General features: G+C 40.0%; 1 protein-coding gene across 3 annotated transcripts in view; it reads right to left on the bottom strand.

Moving 5' to 3' along the window:
• The window catches only part of FSTL5 (follistatin like 5), a 437,209-nt gene that overhangs the window by 2,626 nt on the left and 416,887 nt on the right, over positions 1–17,696 (bottom strand). The window lies entirely within an intron of this gene.

Here is a 17,696-nt window from a genome sequence, read left to right as displayed (position 1 = left end):
CCCAAAAGCATAGACTTGCCACAAGATCAGTAATTTATTTGAGAACATTTCGCAGATGAGACACCTCAACAGGGATGTCTCCATCCTTCATAGCCACTAGTTCAGAAGGTGGGACACACCCAACAAAGCATCTGATGAAGGTTTCAAAACTCAGGTATGCTCATGAGGGAACAGGCATGCTAATCCCAGACCACTTGGTACAGCATTAAGTTACATACAAGTATGTTTATCAAACACCAGATTGTAACATGCAATATATAAGACTGTCATACTCTTGACAACTGGCAGCAGTGTCTCAAATAGGTCAACTAAAAGAATACCATCTTTAAGATGATGAGTGAGGAAATGGAAGCTCTGTCTGTGGAGCTAAAAACATGAGGGCTTATTCCTACATGCAAGCTGAACCTGAATGTTGCAGTCAAGTGAGCAATGAACCAATTTCAAGCTGCTGATGAAAGACTGGTATAAATGTATCATCTCTGACCTATATAGCCCAGGCTGGCCCACTCTTGTCATATCTCAGAAGCTAAATAGGTTTGACCCTGGCCAGTATGTAGACTTGAAACCTCCAAGGAATGCCAGGGTTGTGATGTAGAGACAGCCAGTGGCAAACCACCTTTGAGTGGTCTCTTGCCTTGAAAACCCTACAGAGTTGCCATAAATCTGTTGTGACTTGATGGCACTTTCCACTACCATAAATATATCAGCTGCTTAATATTGGAATCACTTGAGACTTCTTTAAAACATGTATATTTCAGCTTGAGTAACAAAGTATTTTCAAACTCTATGTTACATTTAATTGGAGCATATTCTGCTATATGTGTAACTGGAAATAGGGAGGGGAAAGTGGCCCAGCATCTTGGATATGTGTAAATCTAGAGGGATTTTGTTTATGCTGTTGTAAAATCAAAAAACTGTGGCTAAACCAGAAGGCATAAGCAGCTTCAATTAGACTACACAGCACATCTCACACATTTCAGTTCACTTAATTTCATTCTCTTCTTTCCCCATGAACATCAAATTAATGCAGTGTTCATTGCTATTTAGATAATTATTTCAATCCTCATTTTAATTCAGATGGAGTGAATATCATGTGGATTAGGATTGTTTATAGTAAGGCCTCATTTGTTATATTCACCACAGCCTTGTGAGATGGTATCCTTATGCATAACAATCAAGCAATTACTCTTGGAAATTAACTATCTGGAAGTCATTAGATAACATGGGCCACATCCATTTTAGTATAAAGAAATCATGTGCATAGAGCAGGATCATACTTTTGGTGGCACACAAAATTCTCTATTCTGAATAGTGGCACTATGTTAATTCAATTAAGAGTGAAAGAAAGGTGTGTGATTAGGATGACACTGTAAATAACATGACTACCCTGTAACTTTAACTTTACACTATTGACTTCTTCCACAGAACAACCATTTCGTTGTTCAGGATGTATGTTCAGTGCCCTCAATATTTTCAACCACTCTAAAATATTAACTTTAGAATGCATGTATGTGTAGATGTGCACAAAATCTCACACAAATTTTCATTAACATCTGCAGTCTTAACAGAGCACTGGATCGAAGCCAATGCAAGTGCCAATTTGTACAAACGGATCAGGAGAGAGTTGAGCCAGGAGATGACAGGCCAGTTAACCCAACATCTGTTCAAAGTAAACTGATGGGAAGTGTTATTAAAGAAAGAATTAAGCAGACAGAAGAATAAACCCTGTGAATACATTTATACATAGTCTACAGCTCAGATTGCTACATCTCATATTACAGAACTAGAAAAGGTTTAAAAAATTGCAATCCAAATGACGATTGGACCTTCACTATAAGAAGAAGTGGAAGTGTTCGAGGTTGACTAGTTTAAAAGAATATGATTAAGGCAATAATGTTTCATAAAATTGTGCATGATATAAAGTAAGTGGACAAAACTTTTTTGTCCTCTCCTGTAATACATATTCGATCTTGGATTGTCCAGTTAAGTTAAAGGGCAATAGATTTCAGGACAGACAAATGGAAATGCCTCTTCACACAATGCAAAAGTCAGAATCACAGGATGATGGTTACTAACTTAAATGGCTTTAAAAGGCGATTCGGCAAATTCATGGAGGATAGATTCATGAATGTCCATTAGGCGGGATGCCTAAATAAAACCTTGGATGTTCAGAGACAGTATGTCAATGAATAACAATTTCTGGAGAGATTGCAGCAGAGGAAGGTCATTATCGTCATGCTTTGCATGTGGACCTCCAAAAGAAACATCTGATTAGTCAACATAGGTAACAGGACACTGGACCAATAGAACACTGAACTGAGCAAACAATGCTCTTCTTATGAATCATCTTTCCACCCTTTAAAACTCATTGTCATTTTTTTAAACTGCTCATTGATAATACCTCTGAAAAGCTAGAAAAAGTGCATCAGGATTAATAAGGCTGACAGTGTACCTAGGACAGGCAGTTAGAATAAATAGCTTGGTTAAGCTTAGGTGCATTTTCCATTTCAGATTTTGAATGTCTTTTGTTTCTGTTTATGACCCTGACTGTGGAATTCTTCTTTGCTCTTTCATTGGGGGGGGGGGGAACCAAACTGTCGCAAGAGCACCAAAAGTAAAGTAGAAATCTGTAGGATGAATAAAAAGGATGCTAATGAAAGTTTGCACACTTCATGGATTCAGGCAGTACATCAAGTCCTAATGGACTGCAAACTATACATACTATCTTCATCAGGAGAGAAAATAGCTTGTAGTAGCTTATGGTGGTCATTTGTCCTTTACCATTTACAACCATAAGTCAAGAAGGCTTGCCCCTGCTAATGTTATAATGGGGGGGGGGAGATAGGCATTTATCAGAATGATTTGTTAAAAGATTCTGCAGGGTCAAAAGCCAAACAGGTTACAGGACACTGAGATATCACAGTTCATTATATTTTCTGAGTCAGGAGGGTCAGGCCAATTTCCCTCCCTCCAAGAGAGTATTAAAGATATTGCCATCAGGTCAATGGATGATGGAGGAGACTTCAGCTTTGATCATTTAAGAATTTACATAGGCCAATTAACAAAAACAGATGGCAATTCTAAGATCTGTAAAGATACCCCCCCTCCAAATCTAGACACCTTGTTATTAGAGCATTACCATCCGAAATGTTAGCTGATTTGTTTTGAAATTCTGAACATCTCCATATAAATAGGAAATGGAATGTATCACTAAATCAAAATAAATTAAATATATTATAGACCTCTTGCTCACATGGTATCTCAACAATTAAATTAATTTAATTAAATGCCATATTGATGGAGTTAAAATTAGCAATGGATCCTACAACATTAGTGAGATTATTAATGAGTAAACATTCTGGCAATTGCTTGAAACTCTAATCCCCTACAGGAAACTTTTTGATTATATCTCTTTCCATGAAAGATATTCACTGCATGAGAGTAGCCATGTTTGTCTGCTGCACTAAACAATGGAGTCCTATGGCATCTTAAAAACAAACAATATGTTATCATCATAACTTTTCTTAAACCGGATAACATTTGTTTGTTTGAAGCATTAGCTGCCTTTCTACTTTGTGACCCTCAAGATGGCTTACAATATAAACATCTTAATTAGGACTGCCAATAAATAAATTAGTCAAATGCAGTGAATAAAAGTGTCTTCAGTTTCTTCCTGAAGATCGAAAGTAAGGGAGGACCACCCAGGGTAGATTGTTCCTTTATTATGGGGCTGCCCCCAAACAGACCCTCTCTTTTATGGCCACCAAATGAACGTCATTGATTGCTGCGACAGAATAAAACTTTATAAAAACTATACAGAACGAACAGCACAAAAGACCAAACGTATTTTGATCCTACTGGGTCTTCCTCAGTGGTTAGAACTGTGATAATACACTCTCTATAAAATATTTATATTAAACTCATTATAAAGTGTAGCTGAGTGGTTGAATGGGATCTGTAAATTATGGCTTTTTTTTCCTGACGCACATGAGATACACTCTCAGCACAGAATTATATAATAGCGAAGAGTGGTGACCCTAGGCACATGTCATAGGAGGTGGTCTCCAAAAAGGATAAAATTTACATATATTGGTTGGAGCCATAATTTACAGATCTCATTCAACCACTCAGCTACACTTTATAATGAGTTTAATATAAATATTTTATTGAAAGTGTATTAGTTCTGTATAGTTTTTATTCTGTTTTTGTTCTGTTTTTAATTGTGCACCTTAGCATATCCTATGAATGTCTGTTTACTTTTCCTAATTAGATCTGATTTTTCTCTGTACTTCCAGCATTTCATGGCACCTTGATTGCCAAAACTGCATAGTAGCAATCTACCCATAGCATGAGAAGAAATAAACTCAAGACCACAAACATTTATACCAGAACTCAAATAAACTCAAGACCACAAACATTTATACCAGAATAAAATTTTGCTGCAGGGTCACAAGGATCCTGCTTAATTAATAGTCAGTGAAAGAACCAACAGAGATTTCACTGTCCTTTACTGTTGACATTGATCTTCTGCAGTCAAAGTAAGTCATTCTTGCAGTTTCTTCAGAACCTCTGTCTTAGATTGCCTATGCTCCAGGCTATGGTTTGAACCGAAGACTTTAAATTTCTAGAGCTATTACTTATGACACCTTTTGGAAGCATTTAATTTTTGAAGGCTGAAAGAAGAAACCTGCAGTCAGTCATAATTGTGTCATAAAATTATGCCTGTGGCTTATGTACTCTAAGCCTGTTTTATGAGTAGGCCTCTAGTAGAACAACAAGCGATATATCAGAATACCTTCAGTTTTTCTCCAGTGATTTATATGTAAGAAGCGGCATGTTTAATGCAAACTTACTTTCTTGCAGACTGATATGCCGAGGCTCATACTGTTCATTTATCTCCAATTAATATTTATGAGAAGACTTATTCTTATGTGTGTCCTCCTTTGCAATAATATGCTTGGAATCACCCGCACAATTTTCTTCACAGCACATATGGCCCATTCCAGCCACTCAATGCAATATGACATGAGAACCTCTCTTTAAAATGGCTGAAAGCTAAAGCCAATGAAAAGCTGTAGCTTCTGGGGCTAGAAAAATTTAGAACTACATGGAGAAAGTAGTGTTAGATGACTCTTTCTCCAGCACACCATCTAATCTTTTTTTTTTAGTTTTAACTATTTATGTTGTAAACCGCCCTGAGACCTATTGGGAGAAGGGCGGTCTAAAAATTAAATAATAATAATAATAATAATAATAATAATAATAATAATAATAATAATAATAATAATCTAAAATCAGGCTGCTGTTCCAAAATGCAACACCAGTGTGGTATAGTGGTGAAGAGTGTCAAATTAATATGTGGGAGACCCGGGTTCTAACCCTTACTCATACTATGGAAGGTTTCAGGGTCAGTCACATTCTCTCATCTAACTCATCTCCCAGGGTTGTGGTAAAGATAAAATGGAGTGGAAGAGAACACTGTAAAGCGCTTTGGGGGAAAAGGCTGTTACAAATGAATTGAAGTGGATAACCTTCATGGACCCATTATGCACAGCAGGTGCTACGCCGGGTGGCCGCCATGCCATTGCGGTGGGGCAAGATGTCCCACCATTCTCTGTGTATGCTGCCAAGCAGTAGCCATGGACACTGCCAGGCAGTGGCTGAGGCCGGGGGGAAGTGGGGAGAGGCCAGGCCCCCACCGCCTGCTGGTGGAGAGTGGCATGCCGCCCTTCCACCACAGCGGGGCAGGGGGATGCCCCTGCCGGCTCCGTGGAGCTCACAGGGGCATGCGGTGTCCCTGCAGGGACACCATAGGCCGTGGCCAGGTGGGCTGAAAGACCAGGCACTGTCAATTATGCATGGCACCAGCCCACCCCAACCCCTGCCGGCACCTGCAGTATCCTGATGTCCTGCCGCCGCCATCGTGGGCATTCTAGCCTGTGCATAATGGGTCTTAGAGGGCGAATGATAGACTTGCATGAAAATGTACATACTAGAAGAAGAACTGATTTTTATAGTATGCTTTTCACTCTCCAAAGGAGTTTCAAAGTAGCTTACAATTGCCTTCCCTTCCTCCCCCCACAACAGACACCCTGTGAGACAGGTGAGGCTGAGACAGTTTTGACAGGCCTGCTCTGTGAGAACAGCTCTAACAGGACTGTGACTAGCCCAAGGTCACCCACAGCTGGCTGCATGAGGAGTGGAAAATCAAACCTGGCTCACCAGATTAGAAGTCACCGCTCTTAGCCATTGGCCAAAACTGGCTCTCAAGAATCCCTTGGTCCAGCTATGCGACGAAGGTGCCCAATGTGCAGTCATACTGCACCATTTTAGAAGCAAAAAAACTATTATGTCACTGTGCAGAAGCAGTACAAGAGGACTGCAGGGTCTAGTATTGCTTCCACTGAGCTGTGGCATGGTGTCTAGTGCAGCACAGAGCAAGGGGGCACTGTCATATTCAAACAGTATTCTGTGCCAGTTGTCTTGCCTGTCTGTCTGTCTTTCTAAAAGTTGCTAGACAATATTTCCATCACTTGCTCTCACAAAAAGCAAGATCGGTGTAATTGTGTCCTGCTCACCCCATCTGACATAAACTCTCGTTCCTATCCAAACCCAGTTCAATGTTCTATAATACTTAGCTCTGATTCTATTATTGTCTGTTGCCCCTTATAAAGGAGAGACTGAGTGATGTTTCCTCAGAAGGTGCTAAAGAAATAGCTTTTTAGCTGGATGTCATGTGGAAGCAGGGGTGAAATACATCAATGTGTAAATAGTGGCCACGTTCATTCAGCAGAAAAATCTACCCAGAAGCTCAGATGGGCACATTGATTACAGCACTAAAGATTAAACTTTAGAAGGCTCAGAGCAGATGAAGGGACCAGACCTTCCTTGAAAAATTGACAGGTACTTCAAGATACATTATGTCATTACTGATACTAGGAAAGGTGAGACACTAACAGGAGAACATAGTGTGCTTGAGGATAGAAAGGAAGACTTTGGGAAGTAAAGTAAGATAATTGGAAAGGCAAGTTGGACTAAGGAACTTATGACCTTGAATGGGAAGCAGCTGGAAATTTCTTTTAGTCAAGAGAGCCAATTAAGAATAAGAAGAATTTTCTATTGGCACTTGTTGGAAGACACTGGGAGGTAAGACATGGTGAAATTTCTACAGAAGCAAGAAACAAAACTTGGCTCTCAGTGTGAATTTCAGCAAGATAGTTGAATTTTGCCCACAGCCTGAGTTCTAAACTTTCCACCCATCATGTCTAATTTGAGAAAAATTATGTAGAAAAAGGCTTTGGGACAAACTGGATAAGCTACCATTGGTCAAAACTATCCTATGTTGCTTTATCCATAGCAGTTGCTTAAAATAGCATACTTTTCAAGGCAGTTGAAGGTGTAATACGTTGCTGTTAGAGACCGTTTATGCACTGGGAACTTCACTGCCCCAGCTCCCTTCCAGGAACACAAATCGGGGGCAGATGAGGTGCACCAGGCCAAATGCTCCCCCATGTGGGTGTAGGAAGAGGTGGGGCAACCTGCCATGACTAAAACTCCAGCCTGCAGCCTGGCATGAAACCTCCAGTGCATAAACAGCCAGAGGAGTTTTTGCTAGATCAAATCTTCTTTATCAGGGTTGGCAAAGCTGGAACGATTGGGAATGCTGAATATTGACAAGGTTCAAAGATATTCATCAAGCCTTGTTCTTGTGGTAATTATTGGTACTTAACTACGTTTTGCTTTCCTTATTTCATTCCTTTTATCTCACCACATGCAAACTGTCTTCAAGCTTGCTTTGGCTTAGGTGAACTACCATTAACTCTGCAGTGGCTCCATCTCTGATTCACTTTTATTTTACATCTCAGGAAGACTGGCTTCTAAGCCACTTCCTCTTCTTCAGAGTTGATTCTTTTAGTACTGCTCTGGACTCTGCAATTAACTCATAACTTTCTCCAAGCAATTCTTCAAAACTATCTCAAGGTGATTAAAAGTTAGATCATGTTTCATGCTTGTCTGTCCTACAAGGGCCATTTATAAGAATGAATAAACACTAAGTGACAGCTCATTGTGTAAACAAATTGGACCCATAGTTATTAAAGCAAGGGAATTGGTGGTAATGACTATAATGAAACCTACATTGTCATCTGTACTAATGCACAAAAATAGTATAAATAACTTCATTCTAGTCATGGATCAACAGACTGTATTGTACAGCAGGCATAAGGATGAATTTAACATGAATTGATCAGAGTCTTTCCAAAAATACAGCAGTATGATGACCAAGCTTTTCACACTCTACAAAGGACTATATTGAGCAGCATTGACAGGATGCTGTCAACAGACCATGGTTTTAGCAAAAATCAGATTTCACTATCAGGTACAGGGGTTGTATTGACATTTTAAAGACATGTTTGTGTGCTCAAGGCTAGACATTCCCTTTAAAAATAAATGAACCTTTGTTTCTTGCTCAGATTTGTTATTTTGTAGTAAAAGGATGCCCATGGCAATACAGCCAAAAACAGTCCTACTAGTATCTGTTCCTAGTGAGGTAGCAACTTTATTATTAAAAACCCTCACTTTGGAATTCAACAAAGTGCTGACAACAACAGACTAACTTGCAAAAAAACATTTCTGGTTGTATATCAGTTTAAATTGTAGTATTTAATACAACCTGTTGCCATTAATATGATGGTCTAATTTATCAGGCTAGCTCAAGAGAACAATTAATGATGTAAATTTTCATAAATTTTTGAAAACCAAATTAATGAAGAAAGTTAGCATTCTCCCCTCCCTCCCAAATTGTCCCATGTATTTTCCAGGAACCTTCAGTAAACATTGTTTTTTGAGGAAGCCTATGTTATTATCAAGCGGGGTATCATAAATGTACCATATTTCCTTTAACTTCTCAATCAATTAATTATTTGTTCAACTTTTCCATAACTCATTCTGGTTGCTCACAAAATAACATTTTATTCATTTTGTTATAATTTTCTTATGTTTTACTTAATGTGTGGCTGCAATTTATCATGGATGCCAATTGAAATAGCAGTGGGCTGGCTGGGAATGGGGCATGTCCATCCCAGCAGTCCCCCAGCGATGCAGGCTACTCTCTGATGGTGCACAGTATACCAGAAAGGAGCCAGGTTCCACAGCATCTATTTAAGGTGAACCTCTGTCCATTATTTTTGACACTTCTTGGAGAACAGGTAAGGTGCCAGACGATTGGAGGTGGGCAAATGTTATCCCCATCTTCAAGAAAGGGAAAAAGGAGGATCCGGGTAATTATCAACCCATCAGCTTGACATCTATAGCTGGCAAAATTTTAGAACAAATAATCAAACACTCGGTCCTTGAGCAGCTGGAACTGAGAGCTGTGATTTCTAAGACTCAGCATGGGTTTTGCAAGAACAAGTCATGGCAGACCAACCTTATCACTTTTTTTGAGAAAGTGACTACCTTGCTGGATCAGGGGAATGCCGTGGACATAGTTTATCTGGATTAAAGTAAAGCTTTTGATAAGGTTCCACATGATATTCTTATTCACAAGTTGGTAAAATGTGGTATGGATCCTAATTCTGTTAGGTGGATCAATAACTGGTTGACAAATCGTACCCAGAGGGTACTTGTTAATGGTTCAGCATCTTCTTGGAAAAGAGTGACAAGTAGAGTACCCCAAGGATATGTCCTGGGGCTTGTGTTGTTCAACATATTTATAAATGATTTGGATGAGGGGTTATACTTATTAAATTTGCAGATGATACTAAACAGGGAGGGATAGCAACTGAAGACAGCAACAGAATACAGGATGATCTTGATAGGCTTGAGAAGTAGGCTAAACTGAATAAAATGAAGTTCAATAGAGACGAATGTAAAGTTCTGCACTTAGGTAGGAAAAACCAAATACACCAATATAAGATGGGGGAGACTTGTCTTGTCAGTAGCATGTGCAAAAAGGATCTAGGAGTCTTAGTAGACCATACATTGAACATGAGTCAGCAGTGTGACTCAGTAGCTAAAAAGGCAAATGGGATTTTGGGCTGTATCAAATGGAGTATCGTGTCCAGATCACAGGAGGTGATGGTACCACTTTGCTCTGGTTTGGCCTCACTTGGAGTACTGTGTTCAGTTTTGGGCACCCCAATTGAAGAGGGATGTTGACAAACTGGAACACGTCCAGAAGAGGGTAACAAAGACCAATATGGAGACCAAGTCATATGAAGAAAGGTTGGGGGAAACTTGGTTTGTTTAGCTTAGAGAGGAGACGACTGAGAGGGGATCTGATAACCATCTTCAAGTATTTAAAAGGTTGCCATATGGAGGATGGAGCAGAATTGTTCTCTTTTGCCCCAGAAGGACAGACCAGAACGAATGAGATGAAATAAATTCAAAAGAAATTCCATCTAAACATCCAGAAGAAGTTCCTGACAGTTAGAGCGGTTTCTCAGTGGAACAGGCTTCCTTGGGAGGTGGTGGGTTCTCCATCTTTGGAAATTTTTAAACAGAGGCTAGATAGCCATCTGACGGAGAGGCTGATTCTGTGAAGGCAAGGGGGTGGCAGGTTGCAGTGGATGGGCGGTGGGGCTGTGGGTGTCCTGCATGGTGCAGGGGGTTGGACTGGATGGCCCATGAGGTCCCTTCCAACTCTATTATTCTATGATTCTATGATTCACATGTGTAGGGACCCAGCCTCTTTGCTGGGATCACTGTAGGAACAGCTTCCCTCTCACCCACCCGGTATGTTGTGTTTACTTGTGTTGAAGTTTGTGTTGTAATTTTCTCACATCTGCAAGAGAAGGAGCCTTTTGACAGGGAGTTCAGTGTGGGATCTGACTTCCTGGGTTACAGGGCCTCTATCAGAGGTGGCACAAAACGAGTGGGACCAACTTAGCAGGGAAGGCATAGGGAACTCGTTTTGGCCAGGCGTCCTTGAGACAGCTAAATAAGGCTTTGGCTCCCCACACAGATTGCTTCCCATAGTAGGAGGATTCCAGCAGGAAAGGGGCTCTGTGTTCCCTGCTGGGAACTGGGGCGGACCATCTGAGTAGACCCCCAGCAGACTTCTAGGCCTGGCTCCCTCTCTCATGTTGTGCCAACCCTCCAGTGGGAAGGTGAATAAAGCTGTTGGCCATATCTAAACCTACTACTGGTGTGTTGTGTCTTCTTCCATTCAGAAAATGCTCTCCTGTTAGTCAATTAAATTTTAGCTGTATTTTATATTAGCTAGACAGAATTGGCACAAATGGGATGTGATTGAAACTGCTTTTTCAATCAATTTGACCTATTTCTCCTGCTTACTATAGCTCTCACATTGCTTGAATCCATGCATGTTCCATAACCCCCCAGCATTGCCTTTTTGGTGGTCAAAGGGCTACAGTTATACTTCCATCCCTCAGGAGTTCTAACTTCAGAAAATTATGCTTCACTTAATTTTATGAAAAAATGTGGCGAGTTTCTAGGGGACAGACCTACTTTCAGGCACAGACTCTGTTTCCCTCCAGGTTAACATCATCCTTTATCAATAGATCTTTTGTTTTCCTGATCCAGTTATTCTCCTTTGTTCCTGCTGCCTAGTCAATTCTCTTCTCTACTTGTCCATTTTCACTTCTGCCCCCATGCTTCACTACACACATAAAATCCTTGTTGTTCACTTCCAGCAACATTTGAGAAACCAGGACTATTTGGCTACGGAGCTGACTCAAGAATGTTTTCCTTAAGTAAAGGTACTATATAGTAGTGGTGTTGATAATTGAGAAGTGCCTACCTCATTTTCCTAGTTTCTTTAAATCTGTAGAGGATCTGCTCCAAATGTGAGACAATGCTCATAACTTTTAGGACTAGGATTACCAAAATAAAGTGGTACCAGAATGGCTAGACCTTAATTTATGCTACTTTTAATACTATGGATGGAGGCCAGCCAATCTGATCAAAATGAATTTAGTACAGTAGTTTAACTTAAAATGGATTTAAAATTAAAGAAGATTAAAACTACCATTTGATCCCATGCATTTGTCCCTGTTTACTAAAAGATTAAAACCAGCTTTGTGTCTTATTTTCCCCAAAATAATGCATATTCAAATAAAGGAATGATTCCATCAGTAACAACAGCAAAAGTGTAAAGAGTGTAAGTCCCTTTGCAGAAATTGCTTGGTAAAAATATTTCATAAGTTTTGGGGAAAAATACACATTTTTAATTCCCATATATTTTAAATAATTTCTGACACTTATTTATTTTATTTATTTATTTTTTTATATTTATATACCGCCCTCCCCGGAAGCTCAGGGCGGTTTGCTTACTTGGCAGCACAAACACAGAAAACAAGATATTGAAATATATTACATTTCAGTATTCTTACACGAGGCTTATTTGTGATATATCGAGCCTCCAGGGAGAGGTGAGTAACAAGTCTAATAAATAATAATGATAATGATGATGATGATGATGATGATGATGATGATGATAATAATAATAATAATAATAATAATAATAATAATAATAATAATAATAATAATAATAGACATATCTATGATTAATTAGGAAAGTATTAAACGCAAGTCACCTATTGAGTGTGTGTAGCATGGAAAATGTGCTGCCTGGCGGGTGTTAATTCTGTGCCACAGGTGAATGAGTTTTGAAATTTAGCATATTATAGTATTACCTTGACATAATGCTGCTTTCCCAGACATAGAGAACCAAGGCAGGTGATGTATCTATTGAATACGGATAATTGCAAACAGTATAGTGAAGGTTCATAACAATCCTCATTATAATAACTCCACTAAGATATTCTTAGAGACAATAGTTGTATGACAGAATCTCTAGTACTGACATATATCTCTGGGATTCAGACAGTTCTTGAACCTGCAAGGGAGGCAACTGCCTTTCTATTTCTGCTAAGCCAGAAAACATTCAGGAATCCCACTGTGTAAGTCACAATAACAGCTAGTAATACATCTGTGTAATCCTATGCAGAGGTAGCTCCATCTATGATTTCAATGGGTTTAGAGTGGAGCCAATCTGTGCACACATCCCATTGCAGGCCTGGCCCAATCCACTAAACCTCATGGCAGAACTGGAATTTGTAAAGTCAGCATTACAGTCATTTTGAGGCTGTGATATGTAATAGTTTGATGTGTTTTATTTATGAAATGTACACTATTTTTGAATGTTTTTACCTTGTTGTTATCTGCCTTCAGCCAACTGGGAAGGGTAGGCTATAAAATAAAGTTATTATTGTTATTATCATTATTATATTCTTACTAATTGAGGAGCAAGTCATTATGATAGAGATCAAAGACATTCTTTACTTAGTTGCCCTTCTTAACATGTTGTTGTTGTTAGTTGCGAAGTCGTGTCCGACCCATTGCGACCCCCTGGACAATAATCCTCCAGGCCTTCCTGTCCTCTACCATTCCCCGGAGTCCATTTAAGCTTGCACAGGCTTGCACCGACTGCTTCAGTGACTCTTTCTTAGCATACTGCTACACATTAAAAAGTACACTATATTGGTTCATTTCTCTTTTTCCTTAGAACAGCTTCTACATTACTACTGGGGAAGGGAATGATAAAAATCCAAAATAAAAATGATGCTAAATTATTATACTGTCTCTTTCTCTGTCCCCCCTTCAAGAATACAAATTTAGAAATATACAGTTCAATGAGTATTTAGACTTCTCTATGTTTAGCACACTTCAGAACACACAACTACAACCTTTTAAAATTTGACTTGGTAGAATATGGATTTTGGACACTGTTTGGGATGATGAATAGCTTTCTCACACAAGTGATGGCAGAGGACATTGTAATCTCACACTGAAAGGGAAGCAGCATGAAGATCCATGTATAATAAGTCAGCATACCATGGCAGATGTGAACAAGGTTCAGAGGTGGCTGCATTATATGCATTGCCTCCAATCTTATTATCACCATAAAAGACAGTAGACAGAAAACAATAGGAATACTGAATGAGAGGAAGTAGTAGAAGGATTTATTCCCACAGACAAATATGCACCTTGCCAGAAGAATAAGGAAAGAAAGTATGCTGTACTATCCCAAGAGGTTTTCTCTCTCTTCTGAGCCTTGTCTGCCATCCTCTAAGGCACAGACCTCAGGAACAGGCACAATGGCCAAAGCATAAAAAAGTCTTCAGATGTATTATTTTTGAAGTTTCTGCCTTCAAATTGTGAGAGAGCAAAAGTAACTATACTCTTAGATGGACAACAGTATCTCTAGTACACCCCTCGAGGAATTGGTACTACCGGACTTCAGAAACTGTGGAAAACTCAATAAGAGTATTGCACAACAATTTCAAGTTGCATGCCTCATTTGGCAATGGAAAACATGCATTTTTTCTAAGACCGATTATGCACAGCATCAGTTGCGCCAGACCACTGCCGGGTCCTTGTGGTAGGGTGGCATGCTCCGCTGCATCCAGAGAATGAATGGGAGATGGAATCCTTCAGCATACATGACCTGCCCAGATGCAGCGCGTACACACACACCAGTAAAATGGCTTTCAGCCATTTAAACCTAACAGCTTGGTAGGGATACCTGTCAAGTGTTAGGTTTAAATCCCTGGCAGCATTTGAGAGCTTAGGTTTGGAAACACCCTGAACCAAATTGTAATTTTCCAGTTCATACCCATTCCTACATTCTAGCATTACAGAGCCAAGTAAGAAGTCATAGAGTTGTGGATGCCTACACAAAGTAAGAGCCTCTTGTGGCGCAGAGTGGTAAGGCAGCCGTCTGACAGCTTTGCCCATGAGGCTGGGAGTTCAATCCCAGCAGCCGGCTCAAGGTTGACTCAGCCTTCCATCCTTCTGAGGTTGGTAAAATGAGTACCCAGCTTGCTGGGGGGTAAATGGTAATGACTGGGGAAGGCACTGGCAAACCACCCCGTATTGAGTCTGCCAAGAAAACGCTAGAGGGCGTCACCCCAAGGGTCAGACATGACTCGGTGCTTGCACAGGGGATACCTTTACCTTTACCTTTTACACAAAGTAAAGGAATAGCAAACCAGACTGACCATATCAAAGTCAGACTGAGCAAGAAAGAGGTCTTTGACTTCAACTCCCTACACCATGAAAAGGTCTGGAAAAGTCTTTCTTCTTTACAGTCCAGAAAACAGATGTTTGCCCCTCACAGTAGAAGTCCCATGAACATGGATAATCTGAGGCCAACACCAGACAAGGACTGCTCCTCTGCCACTACTCTTCTTCCTCAGGCTTTTCTAACCTGTAATGGTTTCTTTCTCCCAAATTCTCCACTCCCTCGTGAGTGAAGGCATTCAATTTCAGTTATATTCTGAGGGGGGAACCTCCAGGGTCATCTAGTCCAACCCCTTGCACAATGCAGGAACTCACAAGTACCTGCCTACCCACAGTGACCCCACTTATATGCCCAAGTGACCCCTCCCCACCAAAAATATCCATAATCCAGCCTGGCCTGGAGAAAATTCACCTACCATCACACAATGGTGATCAGCAGCTCCCTGGGTATGTAAGGAAGGGCCACAAGAGAAAACACTGGCACATCCCTTGCTGCCCACCCATTTACAATCTGCCTAAGTTCATATAATCAGCATTTCCGTAAGATGACTATCAAACCTCTTTTTAAAAAATCAGAAAAAATATCTGTAGCAATAGCCTATAATGTATATAGAATTAAACATTCTGTAATGTGAAATAGTTCATTCTGTTTCTTTGAAGTCCTAGTGGTAATAACAAAGCAAAATTTTTGACCATTGATGTACTACCACTGAACAAAGCTTTGAGAAGGCTTCATAGGATTTAGAATCAGAATAGCCTCTGATTGAACATTATTCCCAATGACCATTAACATTTCAGAGGAAGAGGAGAATGAACTATTTAAAATCTAGAATAATTCCATTTGCATACCAGGATATCTCAGCAGTAGGCTGATTGTTCATTCTTGCATATGCAAAGACAGGTACTGTATGATGTTCAAAACACCTGCTACAAAGATTAAAGCAGCTAAAGACTGGGAATGAATGTTTTACAATTACTTAATTTAACACTGCTTTGAAACATTGTATAATATTGCAATTAGAGCTTTTAATTTATTCCAATTATCTTACTTTACTTGGATTTATTAATTCTATTAAAATCATTAGAGCTTTAATTTCTTAGATTTTGATGATTTAGATCTATATAAATATATGGGACAGGATGTTCTTTCTGTCATCCTGCATACAAATTTAATGTGTCAGCTTTGAGACACGGAAAACTATAGAGACAATTAGGTATTATTATTACTTTGATAAATATTCTTTGAATTTAATATATCTCTTCTGCAAAGAAGATGATTGACCCACTTGAGAAGCTTTGTTATTATTATTTAATCCCTATACTGCCCCTCCCTTTATGGGCTCGACCTGGTTCACAACAGTAAAAAAACATCCTTATCCCTTGTTGTTGCTCTATATATTTATGAAACAGCCTAGAGGGTGGGACGTGTCTGGCTGCCCAAGTTGGAATAGGGCTAATCAGGGTGCAGCCCCTGCAGCTCCTGCCCTCCGTCCCTGGACTCTAGCCTCTTTTCTCTCAAACGCTTCAGTGCCTGGAGCCAGCAGCAGGTAAGGGGAGAGGCCCTGGGCAAAGGATTGTGGTGGAGGGCCTGCTAATGAGGGCCTCTTGGCCTGCTAGACTGTGTGCTGCCCTGTTACAGGGAGCGTATTGCCCAGTTACAGCTGATCAAAACAGCCATGGAGCTGTCACAGTCAGCTGAAACATATGGGGGGGGTGATCCTTCTTTAAAGGGACACTTCCCAAAGGCCTGGAAAGGGCTCGCTACCACCCCGGCTGTCACCCTTTCAAAGCTTTGCCACTAGTACTATAAAAAAAATACCATACTAAAACACAGTTAAAATCCCAATCCCACTCACCCTCTTTAATCAGCTCTATACAAATGTATGTTTTTGTTCAGTGTCTTTAACACTGTTTCAGAAGGTATCTGTGTTGATCTGCAGTAGAAGAGGTCCAGCAGTACCTTAGAGTAACACTTCTTAGGAAGGGAACTTTGACTCTTGCAAGCTCATGCTCCCAAAATCTTGTTTGTCTCTAAGGAGCTACTTGACTGGAATCTAGCCATTAGCACTACCAGTGCATATTATTTGGGCTTGCATTTGAACCATATTACTTTCCTCAATACCTCATGTGGCAACTTTTGGCCATCTTTTAGCTTAAGTAGTCCACTTGGCATCTATAAGATCCTGTTATTTTTCTGTACTGGCCCCGACCTTGTGGAACAAGCTGCCAGAGAAAACTGGAGCAGGCACTGTCTCTAGCTGTTTTCAGGAGGCACTGTCAGGTCACTATTATTTGTGGGGTTGTTTAATGGGGTTTCAGATACAGATATCTTTCTTGATGAGAAGGATAAATGGAATTGTAAGATACCTTGAGCAAGATGGTGGAGTATACACTTTTTAATAAATAAAATTCCATATCTGTTCCTGACATTATCATGTAGATAGAAGATATCCCAAAGGACGGACTTCATAGTACCATGTTGCTAAATGAGAAGAAAACTGAGGGCCATTTCGCACGGCTTCAAAATAGCACAATGGTTGCTAATTGGAAACGCTACTAATTTGCCATAACCCACGACATCGTAGACAATCTGCAACAATCCTGAAACCGACCCGCAAAAAGCGCTTCGTTGTAGCGCTTTCAGGGGAATC

Source organism: Paroedura picta, chromosome 10, assembly GCF_049243985.1.
Source record: "Paroedura picta isolate Pp20150507F chromosome 10, Ppicta_v3.0, whole genome shotgun sequence".
Lineage (NCBI taxonomy): Eukaryota > Metazoa > Chordata > Lepidosauria > Squamata > Gekkonidae > Paroedura > Paroedura picta.
The sequence above is the reverse complement of the archived record's forward strand: the minus strand, read 5'-3'. Positions and strand labels throughout refer to the sequence as shown.